Source organism: Bufo gargarizans, chromosome 6, assembly GCF_014858855.1.
Source record: "Bufo gargarizans isolate SCDJY-AF-19 chromosome 6, ASM1485885v1, whole genome shotgun sequence".
Lineage (NCBI taxonomy): Eukaryota > Metazoa > Chordata > Amphibia > Anura > Bufonidae > Bufo > Bufo gargarizans.
In genome coordinates, this window is record NC_058085.1 from 200,626,917 (window position 1) to 200,649,534 (window position 22,618).

Genomic DNA, 22,618 nt, shown 5'->3' on the forward strand with positions numbered 1-22,618 from the left:
GTAGAGCGCCAGTTTGTGCCATGTGTCCAGCTTGGACACCCAATAGTTGTAAGGCACAGAGGGATCACTTAAGACACTGACACGATCTGCTTTGTACTCCTTCACCATCTTCCAAAACTTTTCCCTCCTTGTGACATTAGGCCGCGCATCAGGGTGAGGGTGCTGGCAGGGTGTTATGAAACTGTCCCAGGCCTTGGAGAGTGTTGCCCTGCCTCTGTTGGAACTGCTGTGTGTTCCCCTTGTCTCCCTTCCTCGGTTGCCCAAGGAACTATGTACTCTGCTGCCAGCATTGTCAGCTGGACATTTTTGGAGCAATTTTTCCACAGGGACCTTCTGGTATTGCACCATTTTGCTAGTCCTCCCCACCACAGGAATGAGAGATGAGAAGTTCTCTTTGTAGCGGGGGTCGAGAAGGGTGAACAACCAGTAATCAGTGTTGGCCAAAATGCGTATAATGCGCGGGTCATGGGAAAGGCAGCATAACATAAAGTCAGCCATGTGTGCCAGAGTCTGAACAGACAAGACTTCACTGTCCTCGTCAGGAGGATGACGCTCAATCTCCTCATCCTCTTCCTCCTCTTTGGCCCATCCACGCTAAACAGATGGAATAAACCTGCTATGGGTACTTCCCTTTGTAGCGGAGGCAACCGTCTCCAGCTCTTCCTCATCATCATGATCCAATTTGCGCTGAGAAGACGAACTGAGGGTGGTCTGGCTATCACCCTGTGTACTGTCTTTCCCCATTTCCACATGCAAAGTTTCCGTTTCATTGCTTCATTGTGAGCAGCGAGCATTTCAGTAGACACAGAAGTGGGATGATAACGCTGATAATGGCGACATCGCCGCTCACATTTGTGTTGATATCTCAAAGTTGCATAAAACCTCACAGAGGTCAGACATCCGTGCCCACTCATCGCTTGTGAAAGCGGAAGCTGACTGGAAAGGCGACGACCATGTTGCAGCTGGTATTCCACTACTGCCCTCTGCTGCTCACAAAGCCTGGCCAACATGTGGAACGTGGAGTTCCAGCGCGCGCTCACGTCGCACAACACTCGGTGAGCTGGCAATTAAAAGCACTGCTGCAGCGTTGCCAGACCGGCGGCAGCTGTAGATGACTTTTGGAAATGAGCACACATGCGGCGCACCTTCACCAGTAGCTCAGGCAAATTGGGGTAAGTTTTGAGAAACCGCTGAACCACTAAGTTGAACACGTGGGCTAGGCATGGTATGTGTGTGAGCCCCCACCAAGTTACGCCATTATCAGACACAACCATGCCTAGTTGTAGGTTGAGTGGCGAGAGCCGCAGCTTAGTCTGGTCCTTTATACCCTGCCATTGCTGTGAGGCGGTGTGCGGTTTGTCACCAAAGCAAATTTGTTTCAGCACGGCCTGTTGCCGCTTTCACACTGCAGTGCTACACTGCTTCCAGCTACTGACTGATGGCTGACTGGTGCTGCAAGATGAGAATTCAGAGGTGAAAGTGGAGGAGGAGAAGAGGGGGTTGCAGCCACTAATATAGGTGATAGTGGAAATCCTGATGGAAGTAGGGCCCGCAAATCCTTAGCGTCGGTAGTACCTGTGCCATCCCACGGTATGACTCTCTCCCGGCCTCCACAGCATTCACCCAGTGTGCCGTCAGGAAAATGTAGCATCGCTGGGCAAAAGCACTTGTCCATGATGTCGTTAAGTGGACCTTCCCAATAACTGCATTGGTCAAGGCACTGGTGATGTTACGGGACACATGCTGGTGTAAGGCGGGGACGGCACACCAGCATGTGTGGCGGCTGGGGACTGAGTAACGAGGGACCGCCACTGCCATCAGGCTGCCCAAAAAAAAAACCTCAGTGTCCACAAGCCTAAATGGCAACATTTCCATGGCAATTTTGAAAGGTGTGCATTTAGTGCTATGGCCTATGGGTGGGTGGCTGGGTATTTGTCCTGTCGTTTAAAGGCCTTAGGTATGGACATCTTTATGCTGCGCTGGGACACAGAAGTGGATGTGCTAGCTGATGGTGCTTGCAAAGGTCAAGGTGCAGGGCGGGAGGCATCCGGGCCTGCGTCTTGGACAGGGGATTGGCCAGCACGTAACACAGGGGAAGAGGAGGCAGTGGTGTGACCCGCAGATACTGATTGTGGACCCAGGCATTCGGCCCACCTAACAGGGTGCTTTAATGCCATGTGGCGGATCATGCTGGTGGTGGTGAGGTTGCTATTGTTCATGCCTTGTCACAGCTGAGGATGGGGAAAACCCTCAGCCGTGCGATGCCAGAAGATGTCAGGCTGCTCGGCCAGGACGACAGGATTAGGGAGCAGGTCACCTCCTAAAGCATCCCTAACCTGACCCTAACTCCTAGCTGCATGGGCCGACCTTTAAGGTAGGAGGACCCATACTCAGGAACCTCGGATCCCTAACTCACCCTCCGACCGGTCCCTGGACTAGGAGTCAGGGTAAGACGGCCTGTTCCTTCTGGACACGGAGGAACAGGGGTCTCACTGGCCAAGCTGCAGGGAAAAAGGGAACACTAACAGTCTTACGGATATGGCAGGTGAACTGAACTAGTTCCACCTACCTGCCACAGCCTTGCTGACTGGATCCCTGTGCACACAGGAATCCAGATCCATAAGCTGCACCAAACAACAAAGGAAAATCCCAACTGAACATCACATAGACATCACACATAAACATGACAAACTTAATGTGACATAAATCTTAATGTGACATAAATGTTATGACCACAAGGGTGGCCCCCACTGGCAGGTTGAAAACACAGGAGGCTGCTCCAGCTAAGCATGGCTGAAGCAACCCTCAGACATGTGCTAAGCACTGAGGCTATATAGGCCAAAGTAGCCACACCCAACAAACACACTCAGAGCACACACACACTGGGAAGGGAGTTAACCCTTCCAGCACCAGGGAAGGGAAACACAACTTAAAGGGAAAGTGTCCAACCCAAGAACACTCTGTGGCTGTAGCCGCAGGCAACGACATGGGTGGCAACCATGTCCTGGGAGTCAGCCCGAAGGCCGGGACACTGCCACCACATGTACACATACAACCAAACGTTGCCAGGGGCAACCACAGTGAAGGAAAGATGTCAGTGCACACCAAACATAAAACAGAGTGCACACAGACATACAAAAGTGCATACATACACGCACACAAGCTCCAAGGCAACCGCACACATACCTGTTGTCCGCGGCAACCGCACCTGAGGCAAACAGCAAAATGCCACCAGCTGCGGTTGACACAACAACCCCAAACCGCGGGCATTTGTATGCGGCTCCCAAGCAGTCACGGCCATAGCCGTGGTCGTGACACTCCCACCCCTCAAAGCCCCCCCCACCAAAAAAAAGAAAACTAGTGAGGGACTCACACAAGGGGATAGAAGGGAACGTCCACCCTCAGGAAATGGTTCCCAGAAAGTCGCTGCCAGCTGCATCCTCTCCCAGCACACACTAAGCCAGTCCAACTAGGCCTGCAGCCAGCCACACCGTCGCAGGAACAGAACCACTGAGAATGGACGAGGGGACTCTCCACTCACGTCCCCACTCCAGTCGCTGCCAGCAGACACTCCTAACCAGCACGCAGCCGGACAACTAACTGAATGCTGCCAGCAAACGACCAGAGATGGGAACATGGAGAGGGACGAGGGATCACCAACACGGACACGGAAGGTAAGGTGGCGGGGAATAAGCCACCAACCGTGCCGTAAACGGTGATCCCCCCGGAACGCTTTACCTCCGGAGAATGCGCATGCAGTCCAAAAGAGGATGGGACTGCATGCTGCACCCTCTTTCGAAGGTGTTCACCCGCACACCAAACAAACACCACGGTGCAATAAAAAAATCAGGGGACACCAAGACAGAGCACGGTGAAGGGATGGCGGGGAAACGCCACTCACCGCGTCGTCAGCGACGAAACCCCACAACGCTCTCCCTCCGGAGAACGTGCATGTACCCCATCCGCAGATGGCAGTACATGCTTCACCCTCTTTCGAGGGAACGCCAAATGAGGAGCCATTGTGGTCATACTGTCACGGCTGAGGATGGGGAAAGCCCTCAGCCGTGCGATGCCAGAAGATGTTAGGCTGCTCGGCCAGGACGACAGGATTAGGGAGCAGGTCACCTCCTAAAGCGTCCCTAACCTGACCCTAACTCCTAGCTGCATGGGCCGACCTTTAAGGTAGGAGGACCCATGCTCAGGAACCTTGGATCCCTAACTCACCCTCCGACCGGTCCCTGGACTAGGAGTCAGGGTAAGACGGCCTGTTCCTTCTGGACACGGAGGAACAGGGGTCTCACTGGCCAAGCTGCAGGGAAAAGGGGAACACTAACAGTCTTACGGATATGACAGGTGAACTGAACTAGTTCCACCTACCTGCCACAGCCTTGCTGACTGGATCCCTGTGCACACAGGAATCCAGATCCATAAGCTGCACCAAACAACAAAGGAAAATCCCAACTGAACATCACATAGACATCACACATAAACATGACAAACTTAATGTGACATAAATCTTAATGTGACATAAATGTTATGACCACAAGGGTGGCCCCCACTGGCAGGTTGAAAACACAGGAGGCTGCTCCAGCTAAGCATGGCTGAAGCAACCCTCAGACATGTGCTAAGCACTGAGGCTATATAGGCCAAAGTAGCCACACCCAACAAACACACGCTGAGCACACACACACTGGGAAGGGAGTTAACCCTTCCAGCACCAGGGAAGGGAAACACAACTTAAAGGGAAAGTGTCCAACCCAAGAACACACTGTGGCTGTTGCCGCAGGCAACGACATGGGTGGCAACCATGTCCTGGGAGTCAGCCCGAAGGCCGGGACACTGCCACCACATGTACACATACAACCAAACGTTGCCACGGGCAACCACAGTGAAGGAAAGATGTCAGTGCACACCAAACATAAAACAGAGTGCACACAGACATACAAAAGTGCATACATACACGCACACCAACTCCAAGGCAACCGCACACATACCTGTTGTCCGCGGCAACCGCACCTGAGGCAAACAGCAAAATGCCACCAGCTGCGGTTGACACAACAACCCAAACCGCGGGCAACTGTATGCGGCTCCCAAGGAGTCACAGCCATAGCCATGTTCGTGACACACCTCGGCTCATTTTGGTACGGCACAGGTTTCAAATGACAATTCTGTTATCGTCCGCACTTTCCTAAAAAAAGTGCCAGGCTGCGGAACACCTACAACTTGGGAAGGGAGATTGTCGCAGGGGGGTGCTCTGGGGAACAGTTGCGGGCCTGATTGGTGTGACCCACCTTCTCCCTTTTTCCACCCCACTGCCCCTTTCAGCCTGTTGCGGTGCTGCGGATCCCCTCCCCTGTACTGCTGTCCTCGCTTGGCTTGCCACCTTCCCAGGTTGGGTCAGTGATTTCATCGTCCACCACCTCCTCTTCCACTTCCTCACTGTGGTCATCCTCCTGACTTGTTGACCTAACAAGAACCTCACTTACTGACAACTGTGTCTCATCCTCATCATTAACCCATTTGAGACACTAATTGCGGTTTACTTATTGGCAACTGTGTCTCATCATCATCATCCACCTCATGAAACACTAATTGCCATTCTCCACCGTCATCTTTTTCTGACTGTAGATGCTCAAGAGTTTGGGAATCAGTGCACAAGATCTCCTCATGTCCCTCTTCAAGTGGGCTTGGCGAGAGGCCCAAATCAAGGAATGGCGATGAAAAGAGCTCCCCGGAACATCCGAGTGTGAGATCACTTGTTTGCCAAGACTCTCCATGGTGGGGGGAAGGAGGATCAGGGTGAGGATTCTGTTGACCAGACTCTTGGCTACGGTGACTGGACTTTGTAGAAAACAGGGTGGTGCTTAACCGACTGGAAGCATTATGTGCTGCAATACAACCGACCACCTGGTCGCACTGATGTGATTCGAGAGTGGTGTCCTGCGCCGCCCTGCAAACTGGGACATGAAGCTAGGTATCGTGGATGAGTGTGTTTCTTGTGCTCTGGCAACAGGCACCGTTTAACCGCGCCCAGGGCCTTACTGCTCGCCTTAAGCATATTAAATGGTATATATGATTGCAAGTATGTCACACGTACAGTAGCACAGGTTTTGTAAGTGTATGCGCAAATAAATTAAACTGAATGTCACTGATATTTTGGATGCTCAAACGTTATACAGGAGATGGAGACTCGAACAGCGCTTGAGTGAAAAAGGTGTTTTTCGCCCAACACTAGAAGCGACCAAAAAACTATGAGTCAGCCACTTTGACTTTTTTTTTTTCGATGCCAGTTTTAATAAAGTCCTAAGCTGGCGGTAGTTCCGCCAAAGTTATGAAGAGGCGCCGACCTATTTATAACTTCGGTGGTTCCCCTGCTAGTTCTCAGTGTCTGAGCTGTCTTACATTTAAAACCTTTTTTAAACAGGCGTAGAAAATGTTAAATGAGACAGCCATGCCGACCTGTCTCCTTCCCTGCCCACACCACGCCCACAATTTGAGACCTGGCGTGAGCGGTGAAAAGTCACAGATTGCGAAGCAACTAACCATCCAGCTCCCCCAATGCTTGCCGGGGGATACTGGAGCACACCTGGAAGTCGAATCCTGGTTTTAGTGCATCCAGATGCCATGGTCACGCTTGACCATGATATCTGAAGGATTAAACATTAATATAGGATGCCTGCTATTTAAAACAGCAGGCACCTGGTGGCTATTGTGCCCTCTCCACTCGTGAGCAGGTGCCATTTATAAATGCCCGACTGCCGACGTAAATTTATGTTGGGCAATCGGGAGAGGGTTAACTGGCTGAGATGCTTTTTTATGAGTGAGGAGTATTGCAGGCTAGGCAACACTGCTGTAAGTTCCTAGGAGAAATATGAAAATGAGCATATCTTACTTCTTTTGGCTTCAGGGCGGCTTAGGTTTAATTTCCGTCTGAAAAAATATATATTGCATTTCTTTGGGTTTCTGAGAAAGATATTCAAATTAGAGTTCCTTCCAAAAGAAAAAGAAAGCAAATCCTATGCCAGTTTGCATATATTTTTACAGAAAGCCCCCGCAACTTTGCCTGGTTTACAGTATTCCTCACTAGTGATGCATAGGCAATATTTGAATTCGTGATATTTCACTAATTTTTGGCTGAATATTCACCATAAATTTGCAAATTCGAGAATTCGTGATCTCCAGTCATATTTTACTTGATTGCGAAAATCGGCAATGTAATATATTCGCAATAAATTTGCGATAAATTCACAATTAGAATATTCAGCACTATTCGCGAATACGAATATATAGCACTATATTGTAAATATTCACAAATTCTCAAAGTGGTGATATTCGCAATTAAAATTTGTGATTTGAATATTCACTCTCAACACTATTCCTCACACATATTAGGTGCTCTCCATTATGAGAAAGAGTACTCACCAGACAATGCATATACAGTGAGGAACAAAAGTATTTGAACACCCTGCGATTTTGCAAGTTCTCCCACTTAGAAATCAGGGCGGGGTCTGAAATTCACATTGTAGGTGCTTTCCCACTCAGAGACGGAATATAAAATAAAAAAAATCCTGGAAATCACATTGTATGATTTTTTTAAGAATTTATTTGTCTTGCACTGCTAAACATAAGTATTTGAACACCTGAGAAACAGCAATAATTCTGTCTTTCAAAGACCTGTTACTGTGCCTTTCAAAAATCCACCTCTACTCCACTCATTAATCTAACTTAGTAGCACCTGTCTGAGCTCTTTAAAGACAACTGTCCACCCCACAGTCAGACGCCAACTACTACCATGGGCAAGACCAAAGAGCTGTCAAAAGACACCAGAGACAAAACTGTGGACCTCCACAAGGCTGGAAAGGGCTATGGGGCAATTGCCAAGCAGCTTGGTGAAAATAGATCAACTGTTGGAGCAATTGTTAGAAAATAGAAGAGGCTAAAGACGACTGTCAGTCTCCCTCGGACTGGGGCTCCATGCAAGATCTCACCTTGTGGGGTATCACTGATAAGAAAGGTGAGGAATCAGCCCAAAACTACAAGGGAGGAGCTGGTCAATGACATGAAGATAGCTGGGACCACAGTTTCAAAGGTCACTGTCGGTAGAACACTTCAAATCATGCATTGCACAGAAGGTTCCCCTGCTCAAGCCATCACATGTCCAGGCCCGTCTAAAGTTTGCCAGTGACCATCTGGATAATCCAGAGGAGGCATGGGAGAAAGTTATGTGGTCACATGAGACCAAAAGTAGAACTTTTTGGTCTAACCTTCACTCGTCGTGTTTGGAGGAAAAAGAAGGATGAGTTGCATCCTAAGAACACCATCCCTACTGTGAAGCATGGGGTGGTAACATCATGCTTTGGGGGTGCTTTTTTGTGAAGGGGACAGGACAGTTGCACTGTATTAAGGAGAGGGTGAATGGGTCCATTTATTGTGAAATTGAGAAACAACCTCCTTCCCTCAGTCAGAGCATTGAAGATGGGTCGTGGCTGGGTCTTGCAACATGACAACGACCCAAAGCAGACAGCCAGGATAACCAAGGAGTGGCTCCGTAAGAAGCATATCAAGGTTCTGGAGTGGGCTAGCTAGTTTCCAGACCTAAATCCAATAGAACATCTTTGGAGGAAGCTGAAACTCCGTGTTGCTCAGTGACAGCCCTGAAACCTGACAGATCTAGAGGAAATCTGTGTGGAGGAGTGGGCCAAAATCCCTGTTGCAGTGTGTGCAAACCTAGTCAAGAACTACAGGAAATATTTGACCTCTGTAATTGCAAACAAAAGCTTCTGTACCAAATATTAACACAGATTTACTCAGGTGTTCAAATACTTATGTTCAGCAGTGGAAGACAAACACATTCTTTAAAAATCAATGTGATTTCCAGATTTTTTTTATTTTATTCTGTGGGAGAACTTGCTAAATCGCAGGGTGTTCAAATACTTATGTTGAGTATTTTTTAAAGGCACAGTAACAGGTCTTTGAGAGCCAGAATTATTGCTGTTTCTCAGGTGTTCAAATACTTATGTTCAGCAGTGCAAGACAAATACATTCTTAAAAAAAATCATACAATGTGATTTCCTGAATTTATTTATTTTTTATTCTGTCTCTGAGTGGTAAAGCACCTACAATGTGAATTTCAGACCCCGCCCTGATTTCTAAGTGGGAGAACTTTCAAAATCGCAGGGTGTTCAAATACTTCTGTTCCTCACTGTATAGTTACCAGAAACCTAGAGTAGAATACTGGGCTCTCTTGCTCTCGAATATGATTTCTAGAAGACTGGGGAAAGTTATAAACCAATTTTCAGGGCAACTGGAGCATATTTAGTTCAGGTACAATTGATCTGAATCATTTAAAAAAAAAACTTGCCAAATTGGACAGTAAACGAATTTCAAGAAATGTACTCATCTCTAAATAGCAAACATAATCCTTATTTAGTCCATATTGCAGACTAGTAGACACTCTGTGCAGTTGTGTCTTCTAGAAGGAATTCTTTCAGCTGAGAATACCTTAATGGTAAGGCTTCAGATGGAACTTGCCACAATTTTATTCCTTTTTTTCTGTATGAATCCTTGAAAAAACTAAAATCCTCTTTGTGCCATGGTATAATATCAGAGGCAGAGGCTGGTACAGTATCAGCCTGTAGACTTCTATGGATAGCATATTATAGCTTTGCAGAGCTGATCTGTAATGTGTACATGGACAAATGTGTGTTTTTCACTGAGTTTAAGGGCTCATGCACACAAGCGTATTTTCTTTCCGTGTCCGTTAAGTTCTTTTGCGGAACTATTCATTTCAATGGGTCCGCAAAATAAACGGAAGTGAAGTTACTCCGTGTACATTCCGTTTCCGTATGTTCGTGTTTCCGTTCCACAAAATATTTGAACATGTCCTATTATTGTCCGCATTACAGACAAGGATTGTACTGTTCTATTAGGGGCCAGCTGTTCCGTTCCGCAAAATATGGAATGCACACGGACGTCATCCGTATTTTTGGCGGATCAGTTTTTTTGAGGACCACGAAATACATACGGTCGTGTGCATAAGCCCTAATACTGTGCACAAGCTGTCCATCAGCATTTGATTTCTTAGATGTCATCAAGTTGACTTTTCATAAAATTATTTAGCATGCTGTTCTAAAGATTTCATATGCAGCATTTATATAAACTGATTGGTCCTATTTATCTTTTTTCCTATGAAGAAGTGGTTACAAGGGGAAGAATTGTTATGAGGCTGACTAGATAGGATCTCTCCTATGAAATGGAAATTTTGATCACTTTTGTTTCTGCAGCTACACTTCAGACAGCAATGAATTATGGGGATGGAATTACAATTTAAACGACTGTCTTGAATATTTAAACACCCTTCAGAGGAGACAGTATGTATGGTTTGCAGAATAGCTTTATTAATGAGGACCAACCAGAGAAGTGGTGCAAAGAATAAGGAAACTTTCTTTTGGAAGCAGTGTATTAATTGTACTCAGAAATCTAAATAAGTATAGAAATATATTTATGGATTTATTTCTCTGTATGGTTCTTACAAATATAAATACAACTGTTTATAAATATATTTATGTATACATGCACAGTAACATATACATTTTCGCAGATGACACTAAACTGTGTAAAGTAATTGACACTGAAGAGGACAGTATACTGCTACAGAGCGATCTGGATAGATTGGAGGCTTGGGCAGATAAGTGGCAGATGAGGTTTAACACTGACAAATGTAAGTTTATGCACATGGCAAGGAATAATGCAAGTCACCTGTACATACTAAATTGTAAAACACTGGGTGACACTGACATGGAAAAAGACTTAGGGATTCTAGTGAACAGCAAATTAAGCAGTAAAAACCAGTGTCAGGCAGCTGCTGCCAAGGCAATAAGATAATGGGTTGCATCAAAAGGGGCATAGTTGCCCATGATGAGAACATAGTCCTACCACTTTACAAATCACTAGTCAGACCACACATGGAGTACTGTGTACAGTTCTGGGCTCCTGTGAACAAGGCAGATATAGCAGAGCTGGAGAAGGTCCAGAGGAGGGCAACTAACGTAATAATTGGAATGGGTGGACTACAGTACCCAGAAAGATTATTAAAATTAGGGTTATTCACTTTAGAAAAAAACACGACTGAGGGGAGATCTAATAACTATGCATAAATATATCAGGGGTCAGTACAGAGATCTCTCCTATCATCTATTTATCCCCAGGACTGTGACTGTGACAAGGGGACATCCTCTGCGTATGGAGGAAAGAAAGTTTGTACACAAACATAGAAAAGGATTCTTTACGGTAAGAGCAGTGAGACTATGGAACTCTCTGCCTGAGGAGGTGGTGATGGTGAGTACAATAAAGGAATTCAAGAGGGGCCTGGATGTATTTCTGGAGCGTAATAATATTACAGGCTATAGCTACTAGAGAGGGGTCGGTGATCCAGGGAGTTATTCTGATTGGAGACAGGGAGGAATTTTTTCCCCTAAATTGGGGAAAATTGGCTTCTACTTCACAGGTTTTTTTTGCCTTCCTCTGGATCAACTTGCAGGATGACAGGCTGAACTTAATGGATAGATGACTTTTTTCGGCCTAATTTCTATATTTATTGTACCCAATGATGTACATAGAGAAGTAAGGGCCCCATAGCAAGGATCAAACCAGTCCTCCCACACAGGACATTTCAGTTTCTGCCTAAACCCTATTCAGTGACCCTTTCATTTTTCCACTGCTTCATTTGCTAAAAAGGGAGTCTTGACCAAGTTTTCACCTCCAATAGAAGAGGAGATAATCCCATCTAACACTGGGCCCCCTCTAGCCCTGGGCCCCATAGCAGTCACATTTTCTGCCTCTATGGTAGATACGCCTATGATTGTACCTAGAAATATAAATATCTGTCCATTTCTAACTACAATGAGTACAGTGAGTACACTATTTTCAAAGAGAGACTGCTTTTTCTTTCCACCCTCTCTGTGATTGCTTCTCATTATTAAATCTACTCTGCAACAATCAATACATTTTCAATACATACACACAGTATCTACCTATCTATTTATCTATCACCGCAGTTTCCACCCTGGCATACTACAGCTCCCAGAATGGCCATATGGTCACAACACAATGAGGAAGATTTACAAAACTGGTGTAAAGGAATACTGGCTGAGTTGCCCATAGCAACCAATCAGATTGCACTTTACATTTTTGGCTCACAAAAGGAACAGAAGAGAAAAAATACATCCACGTTAACTTAGGCTACATTCACACGACCACATGTGTTTTGCAGTCCGCAAAACACTGATCCGCAAAAAAAAAGGATGACGTTCTTTTGGCATCCATATTGCATCAGTTTTTTTTGCGGATCCATTGTAACAATGACTATCGTTGTTTGCAAAATGGACAAGAATAGGACATGCTCCATATTTTTGGAGGGGCTACAAAACGGACATATGAATGCGGACAGTACACGGCGTGCTGTCTGCATTTTTTGCGGACCCATTGAAATGAATCCAAAGTCGATTCGCATAAAACTTCGTTCTAATACTGTACTGAGCAGAGGCTCCGTACAGTATTAGAATGTATTGGCTCCGATGAGCAATAACTTCATAAAATAATTTGTTCTGTAAAAAAACATTTCCTAAACTCTGGTTCGGTTCCAAGGTACCACTTGGAACTGAACCAGAGTTCTGGAAATGGTTTTTTTTACAGTACAAATTAATTAATGAAGTTATTGGGCGAAGTCTCGCGAGACTACGCAGAGCAATAACTTTGGCTCATTGGAACCAATACAGTCTAATACTGTACGGAGCTCCTGCTCCGTACAGTATTAGAATGAAGATTTATGCAAATCGACCAGATGTTTTCATCTGAAGTCGATTCGCTCATCCCTATTCATCATGTAGACTTTATTAACACTCATTGTCTTCTGCTTCGGATGTCTTCTATAACTGTACAATGACTTCAAAAGTTGTTAGAGAATGAAGATACAAAAGTAGATATATTTTTCTTTCCAAAGATAGAGGAAAATTCCCTACTGTCTCTCCTCATTAACCTACTTAATTGATCCTATTTATTTCTCAATCTATTTTTATTCTGTGGCGCCCTTGGAGCTTGCAGGCCTCAATTTAAATTAGGCTGAAATACATGAATATTGTAGATGCTGGAACAAAACTCATGGCAGACCAACCAAATAAAATATAAATGACTGATGGTTTGATTGGTGGGGGTCTGGCCACTGGGACCCCTGCAGTCCTGAGTGCATGCCAGCAATGGTGTTGACTGTAAATTAAATGTGTCTGTGCATGAATGATGCCTCTTTGTTGCAGAGGTTAGCAACCTCCTGCACTCCTACAACTCTCAGCAGGCACACTTGCTCAGCTGTTTTCAGAACTTCAATTGAAGGGAAAGGAGCATTTGGGGAGTTGTAGTTTCACAACAGCTGGAGTGCTGGAGGTTGGTGACTCCTGTTGTATGGCATTGAATAAAAGTTATGTGAAACATTTAATTCTTCTTCCTTTTTCATATTCTTGTTATATATACACGTGTCTCACTGAGCGAAGTAAATGAAGATAGATGATGTCCAAGTGTTAGTTACTTGTATAAATCATCTTTCCATATACAGTAAGGAACAGAAGTATTTGAACACCCTGCGATTTTGCAAGTTCTCCCACTTAGAAATCATGGAGGAGTCTGAAATTCACATTGTAGGTGCATTCCCACTCTAAGAGACAGAATAAAAAAATTAAAATAAAAAAGGAAATCACATTGTATGATTTTTAAAGAATGTATTTGTCTTGCGCTGCTGAACTATTGAAGTATTCAGCGCTGCTGAAGTATTTGAACACCTGAGAAACAGCAAGAATTCTGGCTCTCAAAGACCTGTTACTGTGCCTTTAAAAAGTCCACCTCTACTTCACTCATTAATCTAACTTAGTAGCACTTGTGTGAGCTCTTTAACCTGTTTAGGACATAGGGCGTATCGGTACGCCCTGATTTCACAGTCCTATGTATTTCCGATCGAAAGCAAAATGTAGCAGCACAACAGAAAATAGGGGTAAATACCGTTCCTTATTGTGGTGGTGCCTGCCGTGTCGAAAGTCAGTCTCAGACTCCCCAACTTTAGATGCACTTGTAAAAAAAAGTGCAGCACTCTCCAGTCTTGATTCTCTCAAAGGTTTATTCACCAACACTTAGCGACGTTTCGACCTGTGTGGTCTTTATCAAGCAACTAACAATGTGAACAAAACTGAATACATATACCCTCTCAAAAAGGTCACATGACCCAATCAAATATGCTAATAAATAATTACATATTCAAAAATATGCACAACCCCTTTCAGTGTTTCCCAGCTATGGGGACTATACATCTTCTAATTCCAATCATCATATTATGTAGTACATTTAAGAACATACTTACTGCGGTACTTAATGCGGACCTGGGGAAAGCATCACTTAGGAGACCATACACTTTTGCACATCTAACAAGGCTCCAGGCTTTGTTCGGCGTTCCTCTGTATCTAATGCGCATGCGCGCCATTTTCTATGACGTTAATTTCGGGCGCCTGCGGAGGACACACCTCCCAGATGCACACCATGGGAACCAGATGCCATGTAAGTCCATGCGTACTCATGCGCCTGCGCGCCCGACACACGGAGCTACCGGATCCGACGTCAGGGCCCCCGCTTCTGCGCAGTGTGTCCCCGCCCGGCGCCATAGCAACCTTGTAAACAACTCTCTTTACAGTGTGCCGCCGTGGCTCTTTCTTCAATCTATTATGCACAATCAAGACAGCATATTCTATTATATTCAATATAGAGCCCTCACTTATATAGCCCTCAATATAGAGCCTTCACTTAGTTGTATCTTTAATAAGGTCTGTTCATATTAGTCACCACATTGACAGGAGCAATCATGCCTGTAGTCAACAGGATTCATAGGGGTCGATTAGATAAGTCAAATAGACTAGGTGTCCGCTAATCGTCCATGGTTTAAGGATAGAGTGCCTAGTCATATTTGACTGAGATTAGCCTCATGGTTAGTTATTTACTAAGGGCTATGAATCCTGTTGACTACAGGCATGATTGCTCCTGTCAATATGGTGACGAATATGAACAGACCTTATTAAAGATACAAGGGCTCTATATTGAGGGCTATATAAGTGAGGGCTCTATATTGAATATAATAGAATATGCTGCCTTGATTGTGCATAATAGATGGTCTCCTAAGTGATGCTTTCCCCAGGTCCGCATTAAGTACCGCAGTAAGTATGTTCTTAAATGTACTACATTGTACTACATGTACTACACTATGATGATTGGCATTAGAAGAATGCAAGGGGGGGAATCCTGTGACCCCGCCGTGTCGGTGATCGCTTTTAACTTATGCGGCGGGCGACGGTGCCATCGGGTCCCCATGCGGCTGTAGGGGGTACCCGATGGCATGGAAGGCAGCTTCAATACAGCCAATGCCTTCCAATACAGAAGTATTGGAATGCATTGTAAAAGGGATTAGACCCCCAAAAGTTGAAGTCCCAAAGTGGGACAAAAAAGAAAGTAAAAAAAATTAAGTTTTCTCCCCCAAAATGTAAAAGTTTCAAGTAAAAAAAAAAAAAAAGTCATTTTTAGACATATTAGGTATCGCCGCGTCCGTATCATCAGATGAGCACCGTAAAAAAAGCAAAGAACAAAAAAACTCTTAAATAAACGATTTTTTGTCACCTTACATTATAAAAAGTACAACAGTAAGCGATCAAAAAGGCGTATGCCCACCAAAATAATACAAATCTAACCGTCCCCTCATCCCGCCAAAAATTAGCCCCTACCTAAGACAATCGCCCCCCCCAAAAAGCTGTTATTGTGTAAAACTTAAGTAAATTTAAAAAAGCATACATATTAGGTATCGCTGCGTCCGTATCTAACGGCTCTATAAAAATATCACATGACCGACCTAACCCCTCAGATGAACACCGTAAAAAAAAAAAAAAAAAAAAAAAGGGTAAAAAAAGCCATTTTTGGTCATCTTACATCACAAAAAGTGTAATAGCAAGCGATCAAAAAGTCATATGCACCCCAAAATAGTGGCAATCGAATATTGGGCAAATTTTTATTTTTTTTCAAAAATGAAATCATTGTGTAAAACTTACATAAATAAATAAAAAATAGTATACATATTAGGTATCGCCGCGTCCGTGACAACCTGCTCTATAAAAATACCACATGATCTAACCTGTCAGATGAATGTTGTAAATAACAAAAAAAGGTGCCATTTCTTGTTACCTTGCCTCACAAAAAGTGTAATATAGAGCAACCAAAAATCATATGTACCCTAAAATAGTACCAACAAAACTGCCACCCTATCCCGTAGTTTCTAAAATGGGGTCACTTTTTTTCAGTTTCAACTCTAGGGGTGCAATCAGGGCCATAAATATTGAGTTTTGTTTGGCTGTTAACTTGTGCTTTGTAAAAAATATTACAATTGAAAATCTGCCCAAAAAGTGAAATTTTGAAAATTGTATCTCTATTTTCCTTTAATTCTTGTGGAACACCTAAAGGGTTAACAAAGTTTGTAAAATCAGCAGTTGACCACATATGGGGTGTTTCTGTAAACTACAGAATCAGGGCCATAAATATAAAGTTTTGTTTGGCTGTTAACCCTTGCTTTGTAACTGAAAAAAAATTGTAAAATGGAAAATCTACCCAAAAAGTGAAATTTTGAAAATTGTATCTCTATTTTTCATTATTTATTGTGGAACACCTAAAGGGTTAATTACGTTTTTAAAATCAGTTTTGAGTACCTTGGGTGGTTTCAATTATTTAAGCCTCACAAAGTGCCTTCAGACCTGAACTGGTCCTTAAAAAGTTTGTTTTTTAAAATTTCTGAGAAATTTCAAGATTTACTTCTAAACTTCTAACGTCCCCCAAAAATAAAATGTCATTTCCAAAATGATCCTAACATAAAGTAGACATATGGGGAATGTAAAGTAATAACTATTTTTTTTTAGGTATTACTATGAATTATAGAAGTAGAGAAATTGAAACTTGGAAATTTGCTAATTTTTTCCAAATTTTGGGCAAATTTTGTATTTTTTATAAATAAAAAAGATATTTTTTTACTCAATTTTACCAGTGTCATGAAGTGCAATATGTGATGAAAAAACACTCTCAGAATGGCCTGGATAAGTCAAAGCGTTTTAAAGTTATCACCACTTAAAGTGACACTGGTCAGATTTGCAAAAAATGGCCTGGTCCTTAAGGTGAAATAAGGCTGTGTTCTTAAGGATTTAAAGACACCTGTCCACCCCACAGTCAGTCAGATGCCAACTACTACCATGGGCAAGACCAAAGAGCTGTCAAAAGACACCAGAGACAAAATTGTGGACTTCCACAAGGCTTGAAAGGGCTGCAGGGCAATTGCCAAGCAGCTTGGTGAAAATAGATCAACTGTTGGAGCAATTGTTAGAAAATAGATGAGGCTAAAGACAACTGTCAGTCTCGCTCGGACTGGGGCTCCATGCAAGATCTCACATCGTGGGGTATCACTGATGATAAGAAAGGTGAGGAATCAGCCCAGAACTACAAGGGAGGAGCTGGTCAACGACATGAAAAGAGCTGGGACCACAGTTTTAAAGGTCACTGTCGGTAGAACACTATGCTGTCATGGTTTCAATTTGTGCATTGCACGGAAGGTTCTCCTGCTCAAGTCATCACATGTCCATGCCCGTCAAAAGTTTGCCAATGACCATCTGGATAATCCAGAGGAGGCATGGCAGAAAGTAATGTGGTCAGAGGAGACCAAAGTAAAACTTTTTGGTCTTAACTTCACTCGTGTTTGAAGAAAAAAGAAGGATGAGATGCATCCCAAGAACACCATCCCTACTGTAAAGCATGTGATAACATCATGCTTTGGGGGTGCTTTTCTGCTAAGGGGACAGGACAACTGCACTGTATTAAGGAGAGGATGAATGGGTCCATTTATTGTGAGATTTTGAGCAACAACCTCCTTCCATCAGTCAGAACATTGAAGATGGGCCGTGGCTGGGTCTTCCAACATGACAACGACCCGAAGCACACAGCCAGGATAACCAAGGAGTGGCTCCGTAAGAAGCATATCAAGGTTCTGGAGTGGCACTGGCCTAGCCAGTCTCCAGACCTAAATCCAATAGAACATCTTTGGAAGGCGCTTAAACTCTGTGTTGCTCAGCGACAGCCCCGAAACCTGACAGATCTAGAGTAGATCTGTGTGGAGGAGTGGGCCAAAATGCCTGTTGCAGTGTGTGCAAAACCTAGTCAAGAACTACAGGAAACGTTTGACCTCTGTAATTGCAAACAAAGGCTTCTGTACCAAATATTGACACTGATTTTCTCAGGTGTTCAAATACTTATGTTCAGCAGTGGAAGACAAGTACATTCTTTTAAAATCATACAATGTGATTTCCTAATTTATAGTTATTTAAATTCTGTCACTCAGAGTGGGAATGCACCTACAATGCGAATTTCAGACCCCTCCATGATTTCTAAGTGCAAAATCTTAGCATGTTCAAATACTTCTGTTCCTGACTTATAGTCCAAAACATTTTATAGAGGATCTTTAGCAACATAAATGTTTTTTTTCTTACGCTAAGAAGAGTGAGGCTATGGAATTTTCCACCTCATTGTGTATAAGGCTATGTACATAGATTTTTGAATAGTTTTTGGTTAGTGAGGAGTCTGCTGGAAGCAGAAAATGTAATTAGGTTACACGATGTGCATCAGTATTCAAGCAGGTATAAAACATGCAGGACAGATGAAACCTTGGTATAGCATTCTCATGATTCATAGCGACTGAAAGATGCTTAAGTCATGTAGGTTTTTAGAATGAATGTGCTGCATTTTCCTATGACTTTTCATATGGCGTCACACAGCAAAAATTTTCAGCAGGTTTCATAGTTGCCCTATTGTAGCTCCAAACCACCCACGGTGGGCCTACTGATCTCTCGGGCACAAAGCATTTGCTGGGTTTGGGTGGTGATAAAGTCTGCCTCTGCTTGTAATATTACAAACAAATCACGCAAATCTACTTGAAATCACAAATACTTATTCATACAATGTCATGTTAAAATATAAATTTCTAGCAGCGTGAGAAAGAAAAGAGTAAAAATGTTTACTACTTACAATCAAACTCCGTAAACAGGCAGAGCGGGCAGCGGCGTAATTTCACTCACTCACGTCATGCGCCTGCTCCACCTGCTTCATTCATAAAGTAGGAGGAGCAGGCGCGTCACGTGAGTGACGTTATGCCGCCGCCCGCTCTGCCTGTTACCGGATCTTGATTGTAAGTAGTAAACAAACAGGATAGCGCTGCTTAAAAGTTATTGGAGGTTAAGGATTAGTGTTTAGATACTGCTGTGAGCGGCGGGGCACGGTGTTAGAGTACAGTGACTGCACCGGGCCCCTCCGCAAGTTGCTGGCCTCCAGCCCCTTCTCCCTTCGCTCTGATACATCGCTGCGCTGTGCAATGTACAAACCGGATTCCCCAAAAGTTGGGGCACTATACAAATCATGAATAAATACTGAATGCAATGATGTGGAGGTGCCAACTTCTAATATTTTATTCAGAATAGAACATAAATCACGGAACAAAAGTTTAAACTGAGAAAATGTACCATTTTAAGGGAAAAATATGTTGAATCAGAATTTCATGGTGTCAACAAATCCCCAAAAAGTTGGGACAAGGCCATTTTCACCACTGTGTGGCATCTCCCCTTCTTCTTACAACACTCAACAGACGTCTGGGGACCAAGGAGACCAGTTTCTCAAGTTTAGAAATAGGAATGCTCTCCCATTCTTATCTAATACAGGCCTCTAACTGTTCAATCGTCTTGAGCCTTCTTTGTTGCACCTTCCTCTTTATGATGCGCCAAATGTTCTCTATAGGTGAAAGATCTGGACTGCAGACTGGCCATTTCAGTACCCGGATCCTTCTCCTACGCAGCCATGATGTTGTGATTGATGCAGAATGTGGTCTGGCATTATCTTGTTGAAAAATGCAGGGTCTTCCCTGAAAGAGATGACATCTAGATGGGAGCATATGTTGTTCTAGAACCTGAATATATTTTTCTGCCTTGATGGTGCCTTTCCAGACATGCAAGCTGCCCATGCCACACGCACTCATGCAACCCCATATCATCAGAGATGCAGGCTTCCGAAATGAGCGTTGATAACAACTTGGGTTGTCCTTGTCCTCTTTGGTCCGGATGACATGGCGTCCCAGACTTGACTCGTCTGACCACAGAACAGTCTTCTATTTTGCCACACTCCATTTTAAATGATCCCTGGCCCAGTGAAAACGCCTGAGCTTGTGGATCTTGCTTAGAAATGGCTTCTTCTTTGCGCTGTAGAGTTTCAGCTGGCAACGGCGGATGGCACGGTGGATTATGTTCACTGACAATGGTTTCTGGAAGTATTCCTGAGCCCATTCTGTGATTTCCTTTACAGTAGCATTCCTGTTTGTGGTGCAGTGTCGTTTAAGGGCCCAGAGATCACGGGCATCCAGTATGGTTTTACGGCCTTGACCCTTACGCACAGAGATTGTTCCAGATTCTCTGAATCTTCAGATAATGTTATGCACAGTTGATGATGATAGATGTAAAGTCTTTGCAATTTTTCGCTGGGTAACACCTTTCTGATATTGCTCCACTATCTTTCTGCGCAACATTGTGGGAATTGGTGATCCTCTACCCATCTTGGCTTCTGAGAGACACTGCTACTCTGAGAAGCTCTTTTTATACCCAATCATGTTGCCAATTGACTTAATTAGTGTTAATTGGTCTTCCAGCTCTTCGTTATGCTCAAATTTACTTTTTCCAGCCTTTTATTGCTACTTATCCCAACTTTTTGGGGATTTGTTGACACCGTGAAATTTGGAATCAACGTATTTTTCCTTTAAAATGATACATTTACTCAGATTAAACGTTTGATCTGTAATATTGACATTTGCCATCTCCACATCATTGCATTCAGTTTTTATTCACGATTTGTATAGTGTCCCAACTTTTTTGGAATCCGGTTTGTATCAGCAATAGCGATGTAAAAATTTCAGCATTCGCCACATAAGACGCACTGCCATTTTCCACCCACTTTTGGGGTTAAAAAAGTGCATCTTATGTGGTGAAAAATACGTTAATACTAATAATTCTTCATCTTATGATTACATACTGAAGCATTAAGAGTCATGCACCATCAGATGCTGTATGTATAGAATGACCAAGGACCTGTTATTTTATTGTTTATTTTTTTTACAAATTTGACTTATTTGGACTGATTTTTTTATGGATAATTTTGCTGACCAAAGAGCTGAACAAAAATGAAAAAAACTAACAAAACTGTAGTATTGTATTGTGATGTGCAAGGGGCCCAAGGCAGACCTCCGGGACGTCTTGGAAACAGGACACAGGCAAAAACAGACCAAGGACCAACAGAGTACTTTATTACACATGTAATAACAGAACATGACAGTAAAGCAGATTAAGCAATAGTGGTAGCACTACCACAGAAACAAGTACCCTGGCAGACCAGAGGCAAAAAACCCAGAGGGCGGAGAGCCAGTGAGCCCCGTTCTTCACAGAGCCCCTGGTGGTGGGGATGAACTGGGCTGGAACCCAAACAAACTCTGGACATGGATCAGACAACAAGACAAACAGGAACCAGCACAGAAGCAGATGCCCGAACCCCATGGGGAATGGAAGCATGGCGGTCACAAGCAGAGCTGCACACAAACTAGAGATCCTCTTTCCGGAGAACCCAGGAGCCCTCCCACAAAGGCAGGAAATACATAGGACAGGAACAGAAGCAGTAAAGCATTGCATGCCAGACATGGAACAGACAGGATCTGAATCAGTAGGCACTGCCAGGCTGGACATGGAACAGGCAGGATTAGAAGCAGTTTAGCACTGCCAAGCCATCAGACACAGAGCACTGCTAGGCTAAACATGGAACAGAGTGAATCAGACACATAACAAGTACAGAAGATCAGGCAAGGCCAAGGATAACAACATCAACAAAACAAAACCAGAACAGGTACAGAAGATCAGACTAGGCATGAACTTCAACAACACCAACATCAACATCAATGCATTACCAGGCGACACCACACAAAAGGGTTACATACATAGTAACATAGTATATAAGGCCAAAAAAAGACATTTGTCCATCCAGTTCGGCCTGGTATCCTGCAAGTTAAATTCAGGGGAAGGCAAAAAAACAAACAAAAAAAAACTGTGAGGTAGAAGCCAATTTTCACTACTTAAGGGGAAAAAAAATACTTCCACACTCCAATCAGAATAACTCCCTGGATCAACGAATCATCTCTAGCAGCTATAGCCTGTATTATTATTATTATTACAATCCAGAAATACATCCAGGCCCCTATTGAACTCTTCTAGTGAACTGACCATCACCATCTCCTCAGGCAGAGAGTTCCATGGTCTCACTGCTCTTACCGTAAAGAATCATCTTCTATTATTTGTGTACAAACCTTCTTTCCTCCAGACGCAGAGGATGTCCCGTTGTCAAAGTCACAGTCCTGGGGATAAAGAGATGATGGGAGAGATCTCTGTACTGACCCCTGATATATTTAAACATAGTAAATCTCCCGGCA

General features: G+C 43.8%; 1 protein-coding gene across 3 annotated transcripts in view; it reads left to right on the forward strand.

Moving 5' to 3' along the window:
* KCNMA1 (potassium calcium-activated channel subfamily M alpha 1) overlaps positions 1–22,618 on the forward strand; it is a 731,805-nt gene that overhangs the window by 98,523 nt on the left and 610,664 nt on the right. The gene's annotated exons all lie outside the window — the stretch shown is intronic.